Raw genomic sequence first — 22,808 nt, 5'->3', positions numbered from 1 at the left:
AAAGCATTCTTCGTTTTACTTCTATCATTGGTTCCTACATGGATCATGACAACTGGGTCCTCCAGCTGTGACGAAGTGTCTTTAGCCTTGGCACCGGCAAGTCCACACAACCTTCAGAATTCCAGGTTGCAGCTGCAGACAACAGTATCTGGAACAGTTATTTCCCTGATTCTACTGTTCATTATCACTGCCACGTTACCTTTCACTCCTCCCAGTTGAGTGGCCTCCTGCACCATGGTGCTACAGTCAGCTTTCCCATCCAGCCTGCTGTCCTTGTTCCTATCCACACAGATAGCACGTTCCTTGTACCTGTTGGTCAAAGTCAAGTGCTGAGGCTTTTCCATCATGGCATACTGGATACATACACTTGTCTATCTCGCAGTCACACCTTCCTGTCCATTGCCTTTAATTTCTAAATTTCTAATGAAGATAAGGAGTATGACTGCCTCCTGGAACAAAGTGTCCGGGTAACTGTCCCCTGCTCTAATGATCTCCAGTGTCTATATCTTGTCCTCCAGTTCAAACAATCTGAGTGAAAGTTTTTTTGAGTTGAAGACACTTACCGCAGATATGGCTGTTTGGGATTACAATGCTCTCCACATCTTGCAGCAACGTCCATATCAATGGTTTCCAAAGTATCAACGCCTCGATTTTACCATTCTATGTCTTGTTTGGCAAATGGAGTACAATGTGGGAAAGTGGGAAATTGTCCACTTTGGCAGGAAGAATAAAAAAGAAGCACATTTTCTAAATTGTGAGAGATTGCAGAGCTCGGAGATGCAGAGGGATCTGGGTGTCCTATTGCATGAATCGCAAAAGGTTAGTGTGCAGGTACAGCACATAATTAGGAAAGCTCATTGAATGCTATTGTTTATTATGAGGGAAATTTAATACAAAAGTAGGGAGGTTATGCTTCAGCTATACAGGGCATTGGTGAGACGACATCTGGAGTGCTGTGTACAGTACTGGTCTCCTTATTTAAGGAAGGATGTAAATGTGTTGGAGGCAGTACAGAGGAGGGTTACTAGACTAATACCTGGAATGGGCGGACTGTCTTATGAGGAAAGATTGGACAGGCTAGGCTTGTGCCTGCTGGAATTTAGAGGATAAGAGGCAACATGATTGAAACATATCAGATCTTGAGGAGTCTTGACAGGGTGAATGTGGAAAGAATGCTTCTCCATGTGGGAGAATCTAGAACTAGGGGTTACTGTTTAAACATAACGGGTCTCCCATTTAAGATTGAGATGAGGAGACATTTTTTTTTATCACAGAGGGTCGTGAGTCTTTGGAATTCTCTTCCTCAAAAGGCGGTGGAAGTAGAGTCTTTGAATATTTTTAAGGCAGAGGTAGATAGATTCTTGATAAGCAAGGGGGTGAAAGGTTATCGGGGAAGGTGGGAATGTGGAGTAATCAGTTCATCCATGAACTTATTGAATGACAGATCAGGCTTAAAGGGCTGAGTGGCCTACACCTGCTCCTAATTTGTATGTTTGTATGTTTTAAAATCGCTGAATGGCCTAGTCCCTCCCTATCCATTAACCCGCTCCAGCTCTACATCCTTCGAGATCTCTGCATTGTTCCAATGGTGGCTTCTTGTGAATTTCTGATTTTAAATGATCTACTGTTTTTGCCTGCGTCTTCAGCTGCCTAGGCCCGAAGTGATGTAATTCAATTCTTAAATCTCAAAGCTTCTCTATCACCTCTCTCCTCATCTAAGACGGTCCTTTAAACCAGCCTCTTTGACCAAACCGATGATTATCTGTTGTAATCTCCTTATGTGGCTTGATGTCAAATTGTGTTTGATAAGGCTCCAGTGAAGCAACTTTGGGTGTTGTATTACTTTAGAGATGCTCGCTAAAGGGGTAAAAGATCGTTAAAAAAAAATCTGTTCAGTGCTCATCTCCATTCACAACTCTACTTTGAACCAACCCATAATTGCATACAGTGAGAGATGGACGCTGCAAGCTGGGACTAAGAGGTCTGCAGCATTTCCGCTGTATATACATCAAATAATTATCAAATAAAAAACGAAATACTTTAGCAGTATGACCATTGTCATGACTCCAATCATTAACATCATAACTTTCATGAGTTATGTAACTGGGGAAAAAATCAATAACCGGGCTGAACATTCCCTTCAAGACATACAACATTTCTCTTACTTTCTTAATGTTAACGATGCTATTCCATGACACATTTAATCAATATAGAGACATATTGTCGAAGCTTTCCATCTTGCACTCATCAGGACAACATGCAAGAATACCAATGTAAGGGAATAGAATAACTTTATACTGTATGAGAACAGAGTGCTGATTGGTTGGCAAGTGAGCTCTGATTGGTGGAGGCATTGCCATGGCGAATGCACCAGTTTACAGTGACTGACAGTTAACTGCCAAGCTTAGTTTGAAATTTAAACCAGGTAGCTTGACTCTGATTGGTCAAGGCTGAGAAATGAACCAATGAATGGCTGCCATTTAGTTTTATTCGCTGGAACAGGCACAATGTTTGTACATAAAAATAAAATAAAAGCAAAATACTGCGGATGCTGGAAATCTGAAATAAAAGCAAGAAATGCTGGAACCACTCAGCAGGTCTGGCAGCATCTGTGAAAAGAGAAGCAGAGTTAACATTTCCGGTCAGTGACCCTTCTTCGGTACAATGTTTGTACATGTTCTTTCTGCTGCAAAGAATAACACCTTGTGTATTAATATGTGTAGCTTCCAGTTTGTTCTGGTCGCCACACTACCAGAAGGACATGGAGGCTTTGGAGAGGGTACAGAGGAGGTTTACCAGGATGTTGCCTGGTCTGGAGGGCATTAGCTATGAGGAGAGGTTGGAAAAACTCGGATTGTTTTCACTGGAACGACGGAGGTGGAGGGGCGACATGATAGAGGTTTACAAAGTTAGGAGCGGCGTGGACAGAGTGGATAGTCAGAAGCTTTTTCCCAGGGTGGAAGAGTCAGTTACAAGGGGAGATAGGTTTAAGGTGCGAGGGGAAAAGTTTAGAGGGGATGTGCGAGGCAAGTTTTTTACACAGCGGGTGGTGAGTGCCTGGAACTTGCTGCCAGGGGATGTGGTGGAAGCAGTTACGATAGCGACGTTTAAGCGACATCTTGACAAATATATGAATAGGAAGGGAATAGAGGGATATGGGCCCTGGAAGTGCAGAAGGTGTTAGTTTCGGCAGGCATCAAGATAGGCGCAGGCTTGGAGGGCCGAATGGCCTGTTCCTGTGCTGTACTGTTCTTTGTTCTTTGTTCTTATGTGCAGATGTGCCACTCTGCGAGCCCTACTGACAATCTTAAATTGGTTGTCAGCCTCATAGGTAGCACACTGAGGATTATTTAGTAAATGTTGTCCTGTCATATCTAATGTTGGACACTGTTTTTTGAGTTCTGCAAGCACGGGCTGGTTGGGTAAGCCTGTACCTTGCCCATTGTGAACAATGGAAGGGACATGATGTTAGATATGATCCGCCAGTCTTTGGAATGTACGGCCTATATACCGAGCATCACACTGGCATTGAAATTCATATATCACATTACTTATTTGTGTGACAGAGAGGCTGTCGTTTTGGATCGATGGCAGCATCCTGTTAGTGGCAAACACCATACATATTGTTAGTGCATGGTAGCAGTGTGAAACAGCTAAATTCATCTGTTGCTCATATTTTTGGGCTACATTACCCTTCCAGGATAATTTTACATAAACAGGGCAGGCGGTGACGTAGTGGTATTGTCTCTGGGCTAGAAACCCAGAGACTGAGGGTGTTGCTTTTGGGACGTGGGCTCGAATTCCATCATGGCAAAGAATGGAATTTGAATTCAGATAATAAATCTGGAAATAAAAGTGGGTCTAATAATGTCCATGAATCATTGTCATTAAAACTCATCCGGTTCACTAATGCTCTTTGTCTGGACTTAATGCGACTCCAGACCCATAGCAATGTGGTTACCAGTGGAATACACTAAGCTGTATTGATCCATCACAAAGCAAATAAGGAATGCAACCAGACTGACATCGTGCATCGACCCAAGTACTGAAAATGACAATGGCCAAAACAAGCCCTGTCGATCGTGCAGAGTCCTCCCTACTAACATCTGGGGGCTTGTACCAAAGTTGAGAGAGCTGAGTCAAACAACAGTGTCATACTCACCGAATCATGCCTTGCAAGTAACGTCCCAAACACAGCCATCACCATGTCCTTTCTCACCAGAAAGTCAAACTAGTGATTATACAGGTAGGAGGGAGTTGCCCTGGAAGATTTTGACATCAATTCTAAACTCCACGAAGTCTCTTCGCATTAGGCCAAATATGGGTAAGGAAAGCTCCTGTTGATTGCCACCTACACCCCGTCAGCTGATGAATTAGTTCTCCTCCATGTTTAACAGTAATGAAGAGACAAGGGTGCAGAATGTACTCTGCATGGGGGCTTCAATGTCCATCACCAAAATAGGATGGGTAACACCACTGCTGGCCGAGTCCAAATGAACATACTGCTAGACTGTGGCAGGTGGTGAGGGAACCAACAAAAGGGGAAAATATGCTTGACCTCGGACTCAGCCACACAAAGCTACCTGCCACAGAGGCATCTGTCCATGACAGTATTGGTAGGAGTCACCACCGCACCATCCTTGTGGAGACAAAGGATACCCTTCATCATGTTGTTTGGCACTACCATGGTGCTAAATGGGATAGATTTTGGACAGATCTAGCAACACAAAACAAGGCATCCATTAGGCACTGTGGGCCAATAGCAGCAGCAGAATTGCACTCATCTACAATCTGTAAACTCATGGCCCGGCATAGCCCCCACTCTACCATTACCGTCAAGCTGCAGACTAAACTAGGCTCAATGAACAGTGCAACAGGCATGCCAGGAGCAGCACCAGGCATTCCTCCAAATGAGGTGCCAACCTGCTGAAGCTATAACTCAGGAGTACTTGTGTGCCAAGCAGCATGCGATAGACAGAGATAAGCGATCCCATAACAAACAGATCAGATCTAAGCTCTGCAGTCCTGCCACATCCAGTCATGAATGGAGGTGGACAATTAAACAACTAACTGGAGGAGGTGGCTCCACAAATATCCGCATCCTCAATTATGGGGGAGCCCAGCACATGAGTGCGAAAGATAAGCCTGAAGAATTTGCAACAACCTTCATCCAGAGGTGCTGAATTGATGATCCATCTCGGACTCCTCTTGAAGTCCTCAGCATCACAGATGCCAGTCTTCAGCCAATTTGATTCACCCCGCGTAATATCAAGAAATGACTGAAGGCACTGGATACTGCAAAGGCTATGGACTGTGACAAGATTCCAGTAATAGTACTGAAGATATCTGCTCCAGAACTTGCTGTGCCCAAACCAAGCTGTTCCAGTGAAGCTACAACACTGGCATCTATCCGGCAATGTGAAAAAGTGCCCACTCATGTCCTGTCAGCAAAAAGCAGGAAAAACCAACCTGGCCAATTCTACCACAGCAGTCTGCTCTCAATCATCAGTAAAGTGATGGAAAGTGTCATCAACAGTGCCATCAAGCGGCAGTTGCTTAGCAATAACCTGCTCAGTGACATTCAGTTTGGGTTCTGCAAGGGCCACTCAGCTCCTGACCTCATTACAGCCTTGCTTCAAACATGGACAAAAGAGTTAAACTCAGTAGATGAGGTGAGAGTGACTGCCCTTGACATCAAGGCAGCATTTGACCGAGTATGGCATCAAAGAGCCCTAGCAAAGCTGGAGTGAATGGGAATCAGGGGGAAAACTTTCCACTGGTTGGGGTCATACCTAGCACAAAGGAAGATGGTTATGCTTGTTGGAAGTCAATCATCTCAGCTCCGAGACATCACTGCAGGATTTCCTTAAGGTAATGTCCGAGGTCCGATCATCTTCAGTTGCTTCATCAATGACCTTCCTTCAATCATAAGGTCAGAAGTGGGAATGTTTGCTGATGATTGCACAATGTTCAACACCAGTCGCAACTCCTCAGATACTGAAGCATTCAGTGTAGAAATGCAGCAAGACCTGAATAATATCCAGGTTTGGGCTGATAAGTGGCAAATAATATTCCGGGCAATGACCATCTCCAACAAGAGAGAATCTCACCAACTCCCCTTGACGTTCAATGGCATCGCTGAATCCCCCACTATCAACATCCTGCAGTTTACCATTGAGCAGAAACTGAACAGGAGCAGCCATATAAATACCGTGGCTACAAGAGAGGGTAAGAGGCTAGGAATCCAGTGGCGGGTAACTCACCTCCTGACTCCCCAAAGCCTGTCCACCATCTACAAAACAGAAATCAGGAGTGTGATGGAATGCTCTCCACTTGCCTGGATGGGTGCAGCTCCAACAACACTCAAGAGGCTCGACACCAGCCAGGACACAGCAGCCCTCTTGATTGGCACACCATCCACAAACATTCACTCCCTCCATCACTGATGCACAATGGCAGCAGTGTGTACCATCTACAAGATGCACTGCAGCAACGCACCAAGGCTCCTTAAACAGCACCTTCCAAACCAGTGACCTCTGCCACCTCGAAGGACACGAGCAGCAGATGCATGGGGACACCACCACCTGCAAGTTCTTCTCCAAGTCACACACCATCCTGACTTGGAACTATATCGCCGTTCCTTCATTGTCGCTGGGTCAAAATCCTGGAAATCCCTTCCTAACAGCACTGTGGGTCTACCTACCCCACATGGACTGTAGCGGTTCAAGAAGGCAGCTCACCACCACCTTCTCAAAGGCAATTAGGGCAGCGATACCCACTAAACATGAACGAATAAAAAAAAGGACCGGGCACTCTTCAGGGCCAAAAATGATGGCATTAGGCCTGCTCATAAGTTCGCATGATATACAATGATAAATGATCTGATCCGGGTCGCCATTATCATGCAGGATGGCTTTGATTTGCCCTATTTCACCATCGAGCATGCATGGTGAGTAAATGGCTCGGGCCCTATTTACGAGATTGCCAATAAGGCCAATCTTACAATGCATGGAACTTTTTTAATCCCAACGTTTGTACTGAGCAGTGAAGGTAGGATTGCAGTAGACCATAGTAGAGCATCCCTTCGCACATTTCCCAACTAGTACGTCAAAGAAAAGCAGCTCATTTCACTCCATTTCAAATCTAAACTTGAGCGCAGGATGGAGACCATTAGGACATGTAAGGAAATCATTGCATGCAGCTGTGGATTCAAATAAAGCAAACATATCTTCTACAAGAGGTAGGAGGTTAGGTGTCATTCCCTCAAAGACACATTAGTCATGGAACCCAATGAAGATGTTTGCAAGAGCTGGGCCTAAAGGGGATCCCATGGCAAAAACATCTATTTGGGCTTACATGGTATCATTAAAACTGAACTTAACTACGTGAGTTGCTGTGTTCATAATTTCAATTAATACTGATTCATGTAATGGTAGCGGGTGTGTATCACTATGATATAGTACTGCAGCACAAATAACCATGGCTTCCTTAAGTGGTACATTGGTTAATAGGCTCGTAATGTCAAATGAGTACATGAACACAGCATTGCTATTAATACGCAAGTCCTAGATGGTCTTCGCATATGTGAAGGAATCCTTCACCATGTGTGTGTAGAACTTGCTCAAGACTGGTTTTAAAAAATCGCCCAAGCATTTGGCCAATTCATGTTGTGCAGAACCGGTCATAGGGCGTAGAGAGACATTCCTCATTAACTAGGATTGGTTCATTGATTTGATGGTAATTGAGGCATGCGGGGGAAATGCTCGGCAGTGAAGTCACCGGTTGTGTTTGAATACAATCTACTTCTACTGGTAATGCATAACACCTCATGGATGCCGAGTTCAGAGCTGCGAGATCTGTTATTACTCCATCCAACTTTGCACATTCGTAGTGTCATCTGACATGTGGGTGAGTGTCCTCAGTGTGAAGGTGGGACTTAGTCTCTAGAAGGGCTGTAATGTGTTCAATCCTACCCATACATTCATGGAGGGATGCCTCTGTGACAAGTAAGTTACATGAGTGAGAACATGAAGGTTGTTCCTTCGTGTTGATTCTCTCAGCACCTGGCTACAGTCCAGTCTTGCACTTATGTGCTCAGGACTCGGCCAGTTCAGACAATTCAGATACGAGTAATCCAGTTTTATTGATGGACATTGAAGTTATTTATCCATAGTTTATACTGTGCCCTTGCAATGCCCAGTGCCACCTCCAAATGGTTTTCAACACGGAGGAGTACTGTTACATCAGCAGAAGGATTGGGGTAGGCTGCAATCAGCAGAACGTTTCATTGACATGTTTGAAATGAAACTTTTAGATTTCATGGGGTCTGGACTCGATGATAAAGATTCCTGGAAACCATATCAATTGACTGTAAAGGGCTGCGTCTGACATCTGGCTGAGTCAGCCCTGTGGGGGAAAGATGATTCTTTGACTCTGTGAATTGCTAAGCTATTGATTAACAGGTCTGTGAGCTACCCACATGTTAAATTGGAGCATTGTGAATTTTTTGCTGGTCTGGTTGTGGCTTTGTCATGTCATTCGATGTTTAGTTTAGTTTCGAGATGCAGCACTGAAACAGGCCCTTCAGCCCACCGAGTCTGTGCCGACCATCAGCCACCCATTTATACTAAGGCTACACTAATCCCATATTTCTACCACATCCCCACCTCTCCCTATATTTCCCTACCACCTACCTATACAAGTGGCAATTTATAATGGCCAATTTACCTATCAACCTGCAAGTCTTTGGCATGTGGGAGGAAACCGGAGCACCCGGAGGAAATCCGCGGAGACACAGGGAGAACTTGCAAACTCCACACAGGCAGTACCAAGAATTGATCCCGGGTCGCTGGAGCTGTGAGGCTGCTAACCACTGCGCCACTATGCCGCCCATTCCTTGTGTGGGGAAATCGGAACAAAGGAACTGAACTGTAAAATGAAAGCTAGGTTGTTGAGGACCAGAATTGACTTTTTCCAAACAAAGTGAAAAGCTGGAACGGTATCCCAGGAAAAAAAAAAGGTTTTGAATGCAGTGAGGCGGAGGGGCGTAATTGGAGCTTGCAGGAATGAGATAGATCGATTGCTGTTCGGTAGGTGCATCGAGGGATAGAGAAAATCGGTGGATAAATAGAATAGTCACAATCAAGCAGGATATAATTCAATGGCAAAGCAGGATTGAGGGGCCAACGTGCCAAGATGATAATGCAGGGATCTACTGAAAATTTCCTTCACAAACCATGACCCCAGGCATGTTCTACAGCTACATATCCCTGGATTTGTTTCTGATTGCATGACATAGGAACATCAGAAATAGGAGAAGATAATTCAGTCCCACGAACCCACTCTATCATTAAACTAAAACATAGTTAATGTGATCCTTAACTCCAGTTAGCTGCCGTGTTCCGTCACCAAAAACTAATAAAAATGTATCCATTGTAGTTTTAAAAACTCCAAATGTCCCCGAGCATGTAAAGCATTTTTAGGGGAAAGAATTCAGGATTTGTACTGCCTCCTAAATGAAAGAGCCTTTGCTAGTTTTCCTCCAGAATAGTGAACATCGAATTTTAAGATTTAAGCACCTTGTTTTGATCCCAACATCAGAAGAAGCAGTTTCTCCATATCTAACCAACTATTCGATCAAACACATTACCCATTTCAGACACTTACTCAGATCACACCTTAATTTCCTGTGCTCAAGACTATACAAGCTGTGTTGATGCATCCTTTTCTCATCATTTAATACCCCGGCATCATTCTGCTGAATCTGCACTGCATTCTCAGTAACGCCTTCCTGTGGTACATTATCCAAAACGGAAGAGTGGTACTCTGATCAAGTCTCTGCAGAACTGAAGAATAACGTTCACACCTTCATATTCCAGACCTCTTGAAATAAATAAATTATTGATTTCTTTTTGTACCTGTCTGTTAGCGTTTAATGATTTGTGCAGTGGGCACCCAAATGGATCGCCTCCTCTCCAGATGCTGTATTCTCAGAAAATGCTCCGGCTGATCTTTTTTTTGGATCCAAAATGGATGTTCATGTTGAATTGCAGTTGCCAAAGATTTGACCACTCACTTAGACTGTCTTTGTCCCTTTCAATCCGCCTCATCCCATAGTCACAATCTGCTGTCCCTCCTAGCCCTAGTGTTATTAATAAACCTGTCAGTTTGGAGTACATGTGACACATTATGTCCTTAGACTGGTAGAGAGCCAAATGTAATAAGTTGAGACGAGATCGAATTCTAACACTCAGTTGCTTTTATTTTCAATTAGTTTAACAATTGCAACAAAGGGATATTGTAAAAGATTCTTCATTTCATCTCTGAACTTGCACTGTATCACTGCATAAATGCAGGTGTTTGTGCAGCAAGCCGTGAGTTGAAACATGAAAGCTAACTCCCGTACAAACACGGGGAGATACACAGTCTCATAGCCCAGGTAAGCCATTCGCCAATAGATACTCCATATCATATACAGCGCCCATAACAGTATGAAATTCCCCGATACACCGTACAGAATAATCATTGATTTCCTGCGGTTCTCCATCTCTGGGTCACTGAGACTCTCCACCTTGACGTGACTGCGGAGTCTCCTGCGAGCTCTGTTGTCTATCAAGCCAAGTAATCCAAGTGCAGTGAATTAGTAATCACAGTGAGTTATTGAACTACTATATTCCTAGATCATAGCCCTGGTGCCAACACAGTGACGCTGTATGAAGCAGGAGGACCAGTCAGATTTTTCACCCTGATGGATCTCTACTTGTAAGCGAAGTTGAAGAGCAGGAAACAGTCCATGTTCCCTCTCCTCTTCATTGTGCAGATTTCAGGTGAGAACACCATGGAGTCTGCCTCGATGAATGTCTTTAAAATCTATCCAGGCGCACACTGTACAATTAGAGACTTGGAAGTGGGGATACGAGACGCACATGCACCTAAACTCTAGCAAGAGCCAACAACGTTATTTCGCATCTTAGGATTACAGCACCGAAAGAGGCCATTCAGCCTATCTTGCCCTTGCCGGCGCTTTGAAAGAACTATTCAACTTGTCCCATTCCCCTGCTTCTTTCCCATAGGTGTGGAACGTTCTCTACTTCACGTATTTATCCAGTTTCCCTTTTGAACGTTACTTTTGAAACTGCATCCATAGCCCCTTCGGGCACTGAATTCTATAACAACTCACTTGGTTCAAAAAAAAATCCCCCGTCCCATCTCTGGCTTTTCGCCAGTTACGTTAAATATGAGTCCGTTGCACTTGTTCCAATGGTAACATTTCCCCCTTACTTACTGCTTCAAAACCCTCCATGATTTCGAGGTCTATTGCATACCCTCCATCACCACCACCATTCTATCATGTTAAATGTCTCTGTTAGCACGAGAATTATTCCAGCTTCTCAAGCCTCACCACGTCGAGGAAGAGCGAAAAGCTCCTTCGAAAATTGGAAGAGGAACTTAAAAATTGACAGGATTAAATGGATTATATATTAGCAGGGAATTATGAGAAGTGAGTGATAGAGGAGGACGAAAAAATTAGATGTGAGTGGATCAGTGTTAGGAACTGTTGGACAGGACAACAATCGGTAGTGACACCACCTCGGGCTTTTCAGAGAGTACCTACAGAATCAACAACTGCACGGTCGGGAGAGGGAATAAAATGTAATCCAAATAATCACCACAAATAACTGACATTTCTTTTCGTTTCATAATTGAAACTACATCCATGATTCCGTATATGTTGAAATCCGAACTTTGTTCATCATATGCACGGAATATAAATATTTTACTATTCAAGCTGTCCAATTGCATGACACAAAAAGATCTCAAAAGTTCTTCTACATGACAACACTGAACACATTACCGAAAAATGTCACTGGCTGCCAAGCCCATCTTGACGTCCCAATGCCATGAACGGTCCTACATAAATGCAAGTTTCTTCTATATTCTGTTTATTTCCAATGCATCTATTACTTTACAAATGTTGTTCATTTAATTGCAATTTCGAAATATCACAAGGGAATTCGTAAAATATGCGAAAACATTCTGAATAGCGCCATCCTGTGGGCTTTAACCTGTTTCTGAGCATTGAGTCCATTCTCAATAGATACTGTAACATTACAACAAACTGAAGTAATTTACACTATTACAGGAGAGAATAGACGGTTAAGCTGCAACTTTCTGAATTATCAGTTCACATGGGATTACATTTCGAAGCAACGATTTTAAATCAACCAGTCACGTTATTTTTCCAAACTTATGACAGTAACAAGGAGTGTCAGCGGTACAGTGAGAAACTTGACCATAGTCGAATTATCAGTCGATTGTAGCAAAGATTCAAAGTGTTGCTGTGATCTGAACACAATAATTCAAACTGAAGATGTAACATTTATTGAACTGAAACCGTGAGAGAACCCATGTAGAGTTACATCAGTGTAACCGATTGCATTACCGGACATGCAAAGATAGTGAAAGCAACTATAGTGGCGGATACTAACACATCTCCAACGGGCAATACAGTTAGAAATAATTACACAAGTGCTAGCCAGATTATAGGAACAGAAATGTTGTTCGAAACAAATCATAAATTAGCTGTTCAAAGATAGTAATAATAATAGCAATAATAATGGGCGGCACAGTGGCGCAGTGGTTAGCACTGCAGCCTCACAGTTCCAGAGACCCGGGGTCGATTCTGGGTACTGCCTGTGTGGAGTTTGCAAGTTCTCCCTGTGTCTGCATGGGTTTTCTCTGGGTGCTCCGGTTTCCTCCCACAAGCCAAAAGACTTGCAGGTTGATAGGTAAATTGGCCATTATAAATTGTCACTAGTATAAGTAGGTGAAAGGGAAATACAGGGACAGGTGGGGATGTTTGGTAGGAATATGGGATTAGTATAGGATTAGTATAAATGGGTGGTTGATGTTCGGTACAGACTCGGTGGGCCGAAAGGCCATTTTCAGTGCTGGATCTCTAATCTAATCCACCGTGGTACATAACAGAGAGTGGGACAGCCGGAGATAAATTATTTCAAAGCATATTGATCATTTTGTTTTTGATTTGTTTCATGGGACGTGGGCGTCACTGGCTAGACCAGCATTTTATTTCCCATCCCTGATTGCCCTTGAGAATGTGGTGGTGAACCGCCTATTATTCTCCATAACACCGTGTCTCTCCAGACAAGATAAAAGTCCTGGTGAATATCTTTCTCATTTTCACAAGTGCTCAATGCAGACATACAGACAATTTCTACAGCATAAAGAATCATCTAATAATCTGGTGGTATCATAGATGGAGGAAAGTTCGAGTCTGAACAACACCGCTCTGTCAAAACATGTTGAAAAATGAGGATGCTGAGCTCTGATTGGTGAATCGGCGTCTGGGAAACAGTCACGTCATGAAAGCATGAAACCTTCTTATCCAAAAAAAAACAGATTAACTGTGCTTAATGCGAGAAACTTCTGAAATCATGACAGAGCAATCCAAACATAGATAAAGTAAGACATTTTATCGATCTAATCGCTGAATATAATGACTTACCTGTTCCATGAACAGCAGTCAAGCTCGCATAACGAATGATAAGAGCTGTCAGACAATTGAACAAGGTTTATAGAAGTTACAACTTTATTCTGCGAATTATATAAACCACCAATAACATAAATGGCAAGGAGAGATATAAATTAAAGCATGGAATACATATCTGTAAAGGGTGACTTACAAGGAACACATAAAACAGCCAGAAAGGGGTAGTAAATAGACTGTATCTTCCGAAAAACAAACTGTATCCTCAACTGTGCCAGATAAAGCCATTTTCCACTTTGTGTGAAACTTGGTGACCTTTCACACTCCAACACTGGGCTTCGATCCATGATCCACTTTTTGATGGGAAACACAAAATCAGCTGTCAGCGTGAGATGAGCCCTCCTCTTATAATACTGGGATCCCTCCAGTTAGTCAATTTTGATCCAGGGAGACTGACATTAACTACAGTCATTGAACAAACAGATTCAGCTATCCTTTGAGCTCTGTTACTTTTTATAGAAACAATGCAACGAAAAACAAGAGAGTACAGTGGATTATTCGAATAATTGGATGCAAAAGCAGGAACTATGAAATTTTGTGTCTTCTAATGTACTTGATAGTTGAGAGGAAGTTATTTCTGAGGTGCACTGTAATCTTATGGTATTTGTGAAATCCGGAGCATAGCTACATCTGTCAATTCAAAAAAGACGAGAAAATGCTCGGGGAGACTCTCAGTTCCCCATACGTTTTGAAAATATTCTATGCGTCTAGGAAACTCTGCAAATGTTAATAATTTCAGGGAACTCTCTACATAGAGAACCGCGATCTACAATTTCGTGCACGTATCTGCCTATTTCCTGTCTCATCAATAAATATTTGCGCTGCATCATCCCAATGCACCCCAACACCTCGTCCAAAATGTGCATTTGTACAGATTTTTCTGGTTCTGTTACCACAATCCACCATCACCACCATCCACTACCCTCCCCACTCCTCCCCCCCCCACACACACACAAACCCCCCCAGCACCTCCCGTGAGCACTCTGCAAAAATTGACTATGTTCTATAGGCAATCTGTAAAGAATGGCGAGGCATCAAGATTCGCCCTTCAAAATATTGACACATTCCAAATGTCTTAGACGATAAAAGCAACCATAGATGGAAATCTCCTGCATACTGACAAATTGCTTGTCATGGCTGTGAGGGAGTGGCGGAGCAACTGGTAACCCCAAGAATTAAAAAAGGGGGTGCAGTAAGCAGAGGGACGTGGGTGTATATGTGCGAAAGTCATTGAAGGTGTCAGGGCAGGTTGAGAGAGTGGTTAATGGCGCATATAATATCCTAGGATTTATAAATAGGGGCATGGAGTACAAGAGCAAGCAGGTTCATTGGGAGAGCCGGTGCAGACACGATGGACCGAATGGCCTCCATCTGCGCCGTAGCTGTGATTCTGTGGTACAGAGTCACTCCCACGATCCCACCAAATTTCGGAGCTAATCCTCGATCTGCTAAAGCGAATCTTTGAAAGTATGAGCTACCAGTATGTCTTCAAAACTTTGGGTCACTCCTCCAGACACCCTGAACAGTATAGCCTGAAGGCCATCTGAATGCATGAACTCCATAGTAATCGGTATAAATGTTGCACAGATTTCAGAAGTTCCATTACATGTAAACATGGTCAGGCGATCCCCTGGAAATTCTTCATATAGAAACATATAATAATATAACATGCATGGAAGTCTTTCAGCCATTGTAATGTTGCCGGTTCTTTGAAAGTGCTGTTCATTTAGTCCCTCTCTCTTGCTTTTTTTCAACACTTTTCAACACTTTTCTTTTCCAAATCTTCATCCAATTTCCCTTCCAAAGTTATAATTGACTATATTTCTGCCACCCTACTGGACACCAAAACGGTCGTTGCCTCGGATACACAGACTCTATTAAAGAAGAAAGCTGTGTTAGAGGCTGTGTAATAGGCTGTGTAAACTCTGCAGTAGCTGCATGTATTTGTATTTTTCCCCTAAAGATGTAAACAGGCTGAAACTGCCTCTATGTGTACAATCCGTGGCAGCGTCAAAATTATTAGCTCACACTTCCGACCCTTGCAAATGCCATAACAGAAGCACGGAGACCGAGTAACAAGAGAAAGCTATTCAGCTCCTCGATTTCGCTCTGATTGTTAGTTAGAACATGATTGGTTTGTACTTTAATTATGTTGAACTAATCGGTAGCGTGACCAAGCGGTCGGCAGTGTTGAACTTTGGGCTCCAGTCCTTTTGGAGGCGTGGTCTTGAATCCCACTACTGCCAATGGAATACTTTCTACAGATCTATCTTGCGGGGGTAGTTGGGGACATAGTGGTAATGTCAATGGATTAGTACTCTAGAGGCCCAGGTTCATACCCTGGGGACACGTGTTCGTGTCCCACCATGGAAACTAGTAGAATTTAATTTACGTTTATCCCATTTCACCCATAGTCTTTGATATGAAGACCGAATAAAAATCTATCGACTGCCATCTTGATCATTTCAAACCCACAGGCAAAAGCGTCCATTGGAACTGTATACTTGTTGCATATTAGGAAATGCGGTAGCAAAGTATGTGTTCAACAAGATCCCAAAACTGAGAAGCTGCTTCTTAGATAAAAGCAAAATACTGCAGATGCTGGAAATCTGAAATAAAAACAAGAAATGCTGGAACCACTCAGCATGTCTGGCAGCATCTGTGGAAAGAGAAGCAGAGTTAACGTTTCGGGTCAGTGACCCTTCATCGGAACTGACAAATATTCGAAAAGTCACAGGTTATAAGCAAGTGAGGTGGGGGTGGGGCTAGAGATAACAAAGGAGGTCTAGATTGGACAAGGCCACATAGCTGACCAAAAGGTCACGGAGCAAAGGCAAACAATATGTTAATGGTGTGTTGAAAGACAAAGCATTAGTACAGATTAGGTGTAAATACACTGAATATTGAACATCAGCAAGTGCAAACCTAAAAATAAACAGTGGGTAAGCAGATTGAACAAACTAAGATGAAATGAAATAAATGCAAAAAAAAAGGATTGTAAAAAATGTTAAAAAGAATGTTAAAAAAAGGAAGTAAAAATAACTAAAAATGAAAGTAAAATGGGGGGCTGTCATGCTCTGAAATTATTGAACTCAATGTTCAGTCCGGCAGGCTGTAGTGTGCCTAATCGGTAAATGAGATGCTGTTCCTCGAGCTTGCGTTGCTGTTCACTGGAACACTGCAGCAATCCCAGGACAGAGATGTGAGCATGAGAGCAGGGGGGAGTGTTGAAATGGCAAGCAACCGGAAGCTCAGAGTCCTGCTTGCGGACTGAGCGGAGATGTTCCACAAAGCAGTCACCCAGTCTGTGCTTGGTCTTCGCAATGTAGAGGAGACCACATTGTGAGCAGCGAATACAGTATACTACATTGAACGAAGTACAAGTAAATAGCTGCTTCACCTGAAAGGAGTGTTTGGGGCGTGGGATAGTGAGGAGAGAGGAGGTAAATGGTCAGGTATTACACCTCCTGCGATTGCAGGGGAAGGTGCCCTGGGAGGGGGACGAGGTGGTGGTGGTAATGGAGGAGTGGACCAGGGTGTCGCGGAGGTATCGATCCCTTCGGAATGCTGACAGGGGAAGAGAGGGGAAGATGCGACTGGTAGTGGCATCACGCTGGAGGTGGCGGAAATGGCGGAGGATGATCCTTTGGATATGGATAAGCTGCTTTGGATAAGTTGCTTCTTAGGTTGGTTGTGGCATAAACATTGTCCAGGGTAACAGGAAGAAGTACCCATATCCTCTTCAAAAGTATCACTACATCCGCATGAGAGGTAAAGCAGGGTTTCTGTCTTATTCATGCAGTGAATGATGGTGCAGCACTCCTTCTGTATTAGAGGTGTCAGCGGAGGTCTTGTGCTGAAGCCTCTAGAGCAGGACTTGAACTGTCATTTGTGACGAGGCCGAAGAAGTGTTTTGTGGTTCGAACTCAGCTTTCAGAATCAGGAATCAAACATGGCCTTTCGAAGTGAAATGGCCGTTGCCTAACCACTACACAAGAGAAACTGTTGCATGCTTCTCCACAGGCTGAGAACTGTCAGATTATGATATGCCGACACAACATCGGCCACCTTGCCATTGTAGCAGGGGGAAATCCGGGGAAGTCTTGGTTGGAAAAATCCAAGGTTCAGATCTCTGTTCTCTGAACTTTTTTCCAGCGTTAACATACAGTTTGGTATATTATACCATTCCTCATCAGGAGGTCCAAGAAAGAATGTATCCCTATTGACTATATCCAAAATAAAGATTTTGGAGTTGCCTAGAGAGGAGATGGTGGCCTAACAGTAATGTCACTTATCTAGTAATCTAGCAGCCCAGGCAAATGTTGTGGGGACACGGGTTCAAATGGCAGCTGGTGGAATTTAAGTCCAGTTAATAAAGTATCTGCTATTGAAAGCGAGTCTCAGTAAGGGTGCCATGATACCATCACTGTTGTAAAAACCTCATCCGATTCACTAATGTCCTTTCGGTTCTTACCTGGTCTGGCAAACCCAGAGCAATGTGGTTGATTCAATGTCTTAGCAAGCTATTCAGTGATGGTTGGCAACCAATGCTGGTCTTTCCAGTGTCACCCACATCCCCTGAAAGAACAATTAAACAAAACCCCCTGTTTACTGAAACACTCCTTGGGGATTTGCTACATTCTATGATTTCCTATACTGGATTGCAAGGGCCCCAGTACATACTGACTGCTGGTTGTCTACCTGTAAATACAGAAATACTCCACGATCACCATGCTGGTGTTTGCGAGGTTTACAGGATGCTGCCACGACTGCTTCATTCTTAGACAGTCCCAGTTGCCTCAGTTCTTCAGGTCAGCTAAGCGCCTTAATGGCTGGCTTCTGGGGGACAAAGGTTATACGTCGAACACTTGTACACAACCAAAACACAAAGACAGAGGACTCATACAAGAGTTTCCGTATGACAATCTGGGGGACAATCAGGCAGAGAGTGGGCCTTTGGAAGATGAGGCTTGGATGCCTCAGCAAATCTGGAAGAGACTTCAATATATACTGTCATGCGTGGAAGGAGCCTACATGAAATGAGCAATGAAATGGAAGAATCATGAATATAAAAAGTCAACTGTCAAACAAAACCGCAGATCATGGACACTTGCACCACGGTCACAATGGAGTAAGTGTCACGTGACCCCTTCTGTACAGGAAATCAACAACTCGATCTGAAAAGATGGAACACGTTAACCTCGCCTGAAACAGCTGTGGCGAGAACCCCTTTGCAATTGAAAGGAGCACTATTGCAGATAATGACTCTTATCGACATGATTGAACTATCAAAGGATTCTGGAGACAGACTGACTGACAGCCCAAACCAAGATGAATAGGGGTGAAGTAGCACTGTGGTACCAGAATGGTCCGCATTCAGATATCAATCGACAGGCATGATTATGTTATCCTGGCCCATTGTATAGTTACAGCAGGGAGAGGACCATTTGTCTCAGAAACTCTCTGTGGTGGATTTTTACCTTAAAAAGGTAACCCTCTGGAATGGGAGGGAATATTACGACAACACTTTCAGAAAGCAAGCCAGCCATAGGCTGTGCAAGCGATCCAGCCAAGCAGGAAGAATTGTGCTGCACAATAACTGAACAGTATCTAAAAGCAGAGACATCATAAAGTGACTTTAAAACTCTCCATTTGTGAAGGTGCAAAATTCACAGCGCCAGATTTGTGCTGAGTTGTAACCACAAGAACTGTACAACACCTCAACAAGTTCAAGACTACAAACATCCAGGCCTGCACTTTTAAAAGTGATTGTCCTGCTGAGAAGATTCAATGGGTTTTCCATAAACCATGAACACTTACCTCACTTTTGACTTTAAACTGCCTACCCTGTACTCTCTATTTATTCTTGTGTATGAGTGTGTGTGAGAGTGAATATGTGTGCGGATGAGGTGGCGACTGTTTGGGGAATTGGTTACAAATAAGCAGTTATCGTTCTCTTAGCTACGAGGAAACCTGTCATTTGTGTGTTTATTCTACATGAAAAGCACTCAAGGGTTACACGGGAACATAGTAACTTAGGACTTAAGAGCCCTTCCAGCCTGCTCCACCATTTGATGAGAACATGGCTGATCTGGTTATTGCCTCATCTCCACTTTCCTGTTTGCCCCGCCCCCCACCCCCACCCGCCCACACCCTCCATAAACCCTGACTTCCTTGTCTATCAAAAATCTATCTAGCTCAGTCTTGACTAAATTCAATGACACAACATTTAGCAAAACACAATTGTGGAAGGTGAACAATGGGAACCACCCACACCCTTTTCCACTTGTCCATTACAGCACCCTCAGGGGTATTGCCATCTGCTGTGCATTGCACAACCTGGCGCTCCGGAGGGGAGTAACACTGCAGCCAGAGGGAGACACCAGTGAGCCACATCCTTGGAGGAGGAGAAAGAGCATGACAACGCTGAACAGTTGCCGCTCACAGAAGATAGTGCCCAGGACCCAGCTCACCAGGCAGTTGGATGCTCGGCAGGGAGTTGGCGACTTTATGATCAGCAGACACGTCACATGAGGACAAGGGCAAGGGGCCAGTGAACTAAAAAGATTCCTCCCAGAGCACTACTTTGCTGACCTTTCAGAAGAGACCCTTACCGTCTCCTCTGTACCCATCAGTACTATATGCTAAAGCTTTCTGTAAAGACAGGCACGCTTGCAGCGCTCAATTTTACATACTGTCCATCTATTTGATTCCACATCTGGCCTCTCTCAGGTGTTGCATAAAAATAAACACACAATTGCACATTAATTGTCAACGCTCATTAAACATTAAATGCTTCTGTAGTTAACAAACAATTATCACCCAGTGAAACCTCAAATGCTATTGAAAAGCATTTACGTGCCTACTTACAGTCAATTCTACCGGGTGTGCCCCGTGCCTGCAGTTGAATTGGAGGCAGGCCATTTCCCTTCTTGCTCTACTGCATATCCGTGACCTTCATCCATGGACTGCCTGAGCCCTACTTGGACACGACTCATCTGGGGCCGCCTGTATTTGCGCAGGGACCACCTCAGTCATCAGACCAGCGTGCAGAGTTGGTGTTATAGTTGAAGGGGCCGAGGATCTGCCTTCAGCTGTGGAAACACATTGAAAGGAGCCGCTATGCCACGCTGCCTACCTCTCCTTTGCCCGTTCAGGCTGCATAAGTATTCCTGTGGTTGCCTGGAGAGGTTGAAGTACTGGCAATGGAGAAATGTGTGGCTGGACCCTCTCTCCTACCAAGTGCTCCAAAGAGCTCATGGATGAGGCCATGCTATGGAAGTCTCTGCACACCCCATGCATCCAGTCGTTGCTATGCTCCGTGTGTGGCTCCATGAGAGTCGCCACTGTCTCACTGGAGGGCGCCGTGCATTCACATGTTAGAGATGTCACTGGTGGCATGCATGGACTCCTCCATTGTTTCAACATGGAGCATCACTTCCTCTGGAAATTCCAACAGATCCTCTCACATTTGATGCAGCCTCTGCAGCTTTGCTGATGGCACAAGAGTATCGCTAGACCTATCCCCACTCCTTGTAAATAAATTAACTAAATGCAATATCTACAAATTAGCAGATGACACAAAACTGGGTGGGAGGGTGAGTTGTGAGGAGGATGCAGAGAGGCTTCAGGGTGATTTGGACAAGTTGAATGAGTGGGATAATGCAAGGCAGATGCAGTATAATGTGGATAAATGTGAGGTTATCCACTTTGGTAGCAAAAACAGGAAGGCAGATTATTATCTGAATGGCTGTAAACTGAGAAAGGAGGGAAATGCAACGAGACCTGGGTGTTCTCGTGCACCAGTCGCTGAAGGTAAGCATGCAGGTGCAAAAGGCAGTAAAAAAGGCAAATGGTATGTTGGCCTTCATAGCGAGAGGATATGAGTACAGGAGCAGGGATGTCTTGTTACAATTATACATGGCCTTGGTGAGGCCACACCTGGAATATTGTGTGCAGTTTTTGGTCTCCTTATCTGAGGAAGGATGTTCTTGCCATAGAGGGAGTGCAGAGAATATTAACCAGACTGATTCCTGGGATGGCGGGACTGACGTATGAGGAGAGACTGAGTCGGTTAGGATTATATTGGCTGGAGTTCAGAAGAGTGAGGGGGGATCTGCTAGAAACCCATAAAATTCTAACAGGACCTGACAGGATAGATGCAGGAAGGATGTTCCTGATGGTGGGGAGTTCAGAACCAGGGGTCATAGTCTAAGGATGCGGGGTAAACCTTTCAGGATTGAGATGAGGAGAAATTTCTTCAGTCAGAGAGTAGTGAGCCTGTGGAATTTGCTATCACAGAAAGCAGTTGAGGCTAAAACGTTGTATCTTTCCAAGAAGAAGTTCAATACAGCTCTTGGGGCGACAGGGATCAAAGGATATTGGGAGGGCGGAGAGGGGGGAATCAGGGAACAGGTTACTGAGTTGGATGATCAGCCATGATCATAACGAATGGCACAGCAAGCTCGAAGGGCTGAATGGCCTACTCCTGCTCCTATTTTCTATGTTTCTATGTTTCTTCGAGGGGAGGTGGACACAGCTGTCATTTCCTCTGTTACCTCCACCTGCGCATTGGTGCAGTAATGACCCCCCGTTTTACTCATGCAACAAAGCCCAACAACATGACTATATCTGTGCTGGTGGATGGTGCACTGGAATAAAGTGATGCATTGTCATCAGAAGGCATTGCATTCTGCAAGCTTTCCAGTGTAACAGGGGCCCTGGTCTGTTTCTCATCTGCTGCTGTATCTGGTACTGAGGAATGATTTAGTGAAACAATTGTTCTTTCAACCAAGCCCTGGTGCTTTCTCTTGGTCAGCAGCTTCCAGTGGTGTTAAAGGGCCACATAGATGCCACAAGCCACACATTGTCCAGTGACTATTTACACTCTTCATAGCTTCTACACCTATCTCTCCCTCAGCTACAAACTATCAGCCGTGACCCACCCAATATTCGCGGCCTCCTCTTTCATTGGTGCAACCACAGCAATGAAATGAAATCCACTCCCTGTCATTTTAAGCACGAGCACCCTTTTACTGCAAGTATAGATATCGGCAGTGTCAATCCTGTCTCATCTGTGCTTGTCACTTTGAGGTACAGTGAACGGGAAAAACAGTCATCCCAATGCAGCACTTACCCACGTCTGAGCATGGGGCTTGGCTGGATGTGAGCTGAAAGTTTCAGTTTGGATATTGGTGCCAAGTATTGGCCCATGCATGGGCTTATCACCTGCCTGCACATT

This window comes from Heterodontus francisci, unplaced genomic scaffold (genome assembly GCF_036365525.1).
Source record: "Heterodontus francisci isolate sHetFra1 unplaced genomic scaffold, sHetFra1.hap1 HAP1_SCAFFOLD_96_1, whole genome shotgun sequence".
NCBI lineage: Eukaryota > Metazoa > Chordata > Chondrichthyes > Heterodontiformes > Heterodontidae > Heterodontus > Heterodontus francisci.
Note: the sequence above shows the minus strand (reverse complement) of the source record.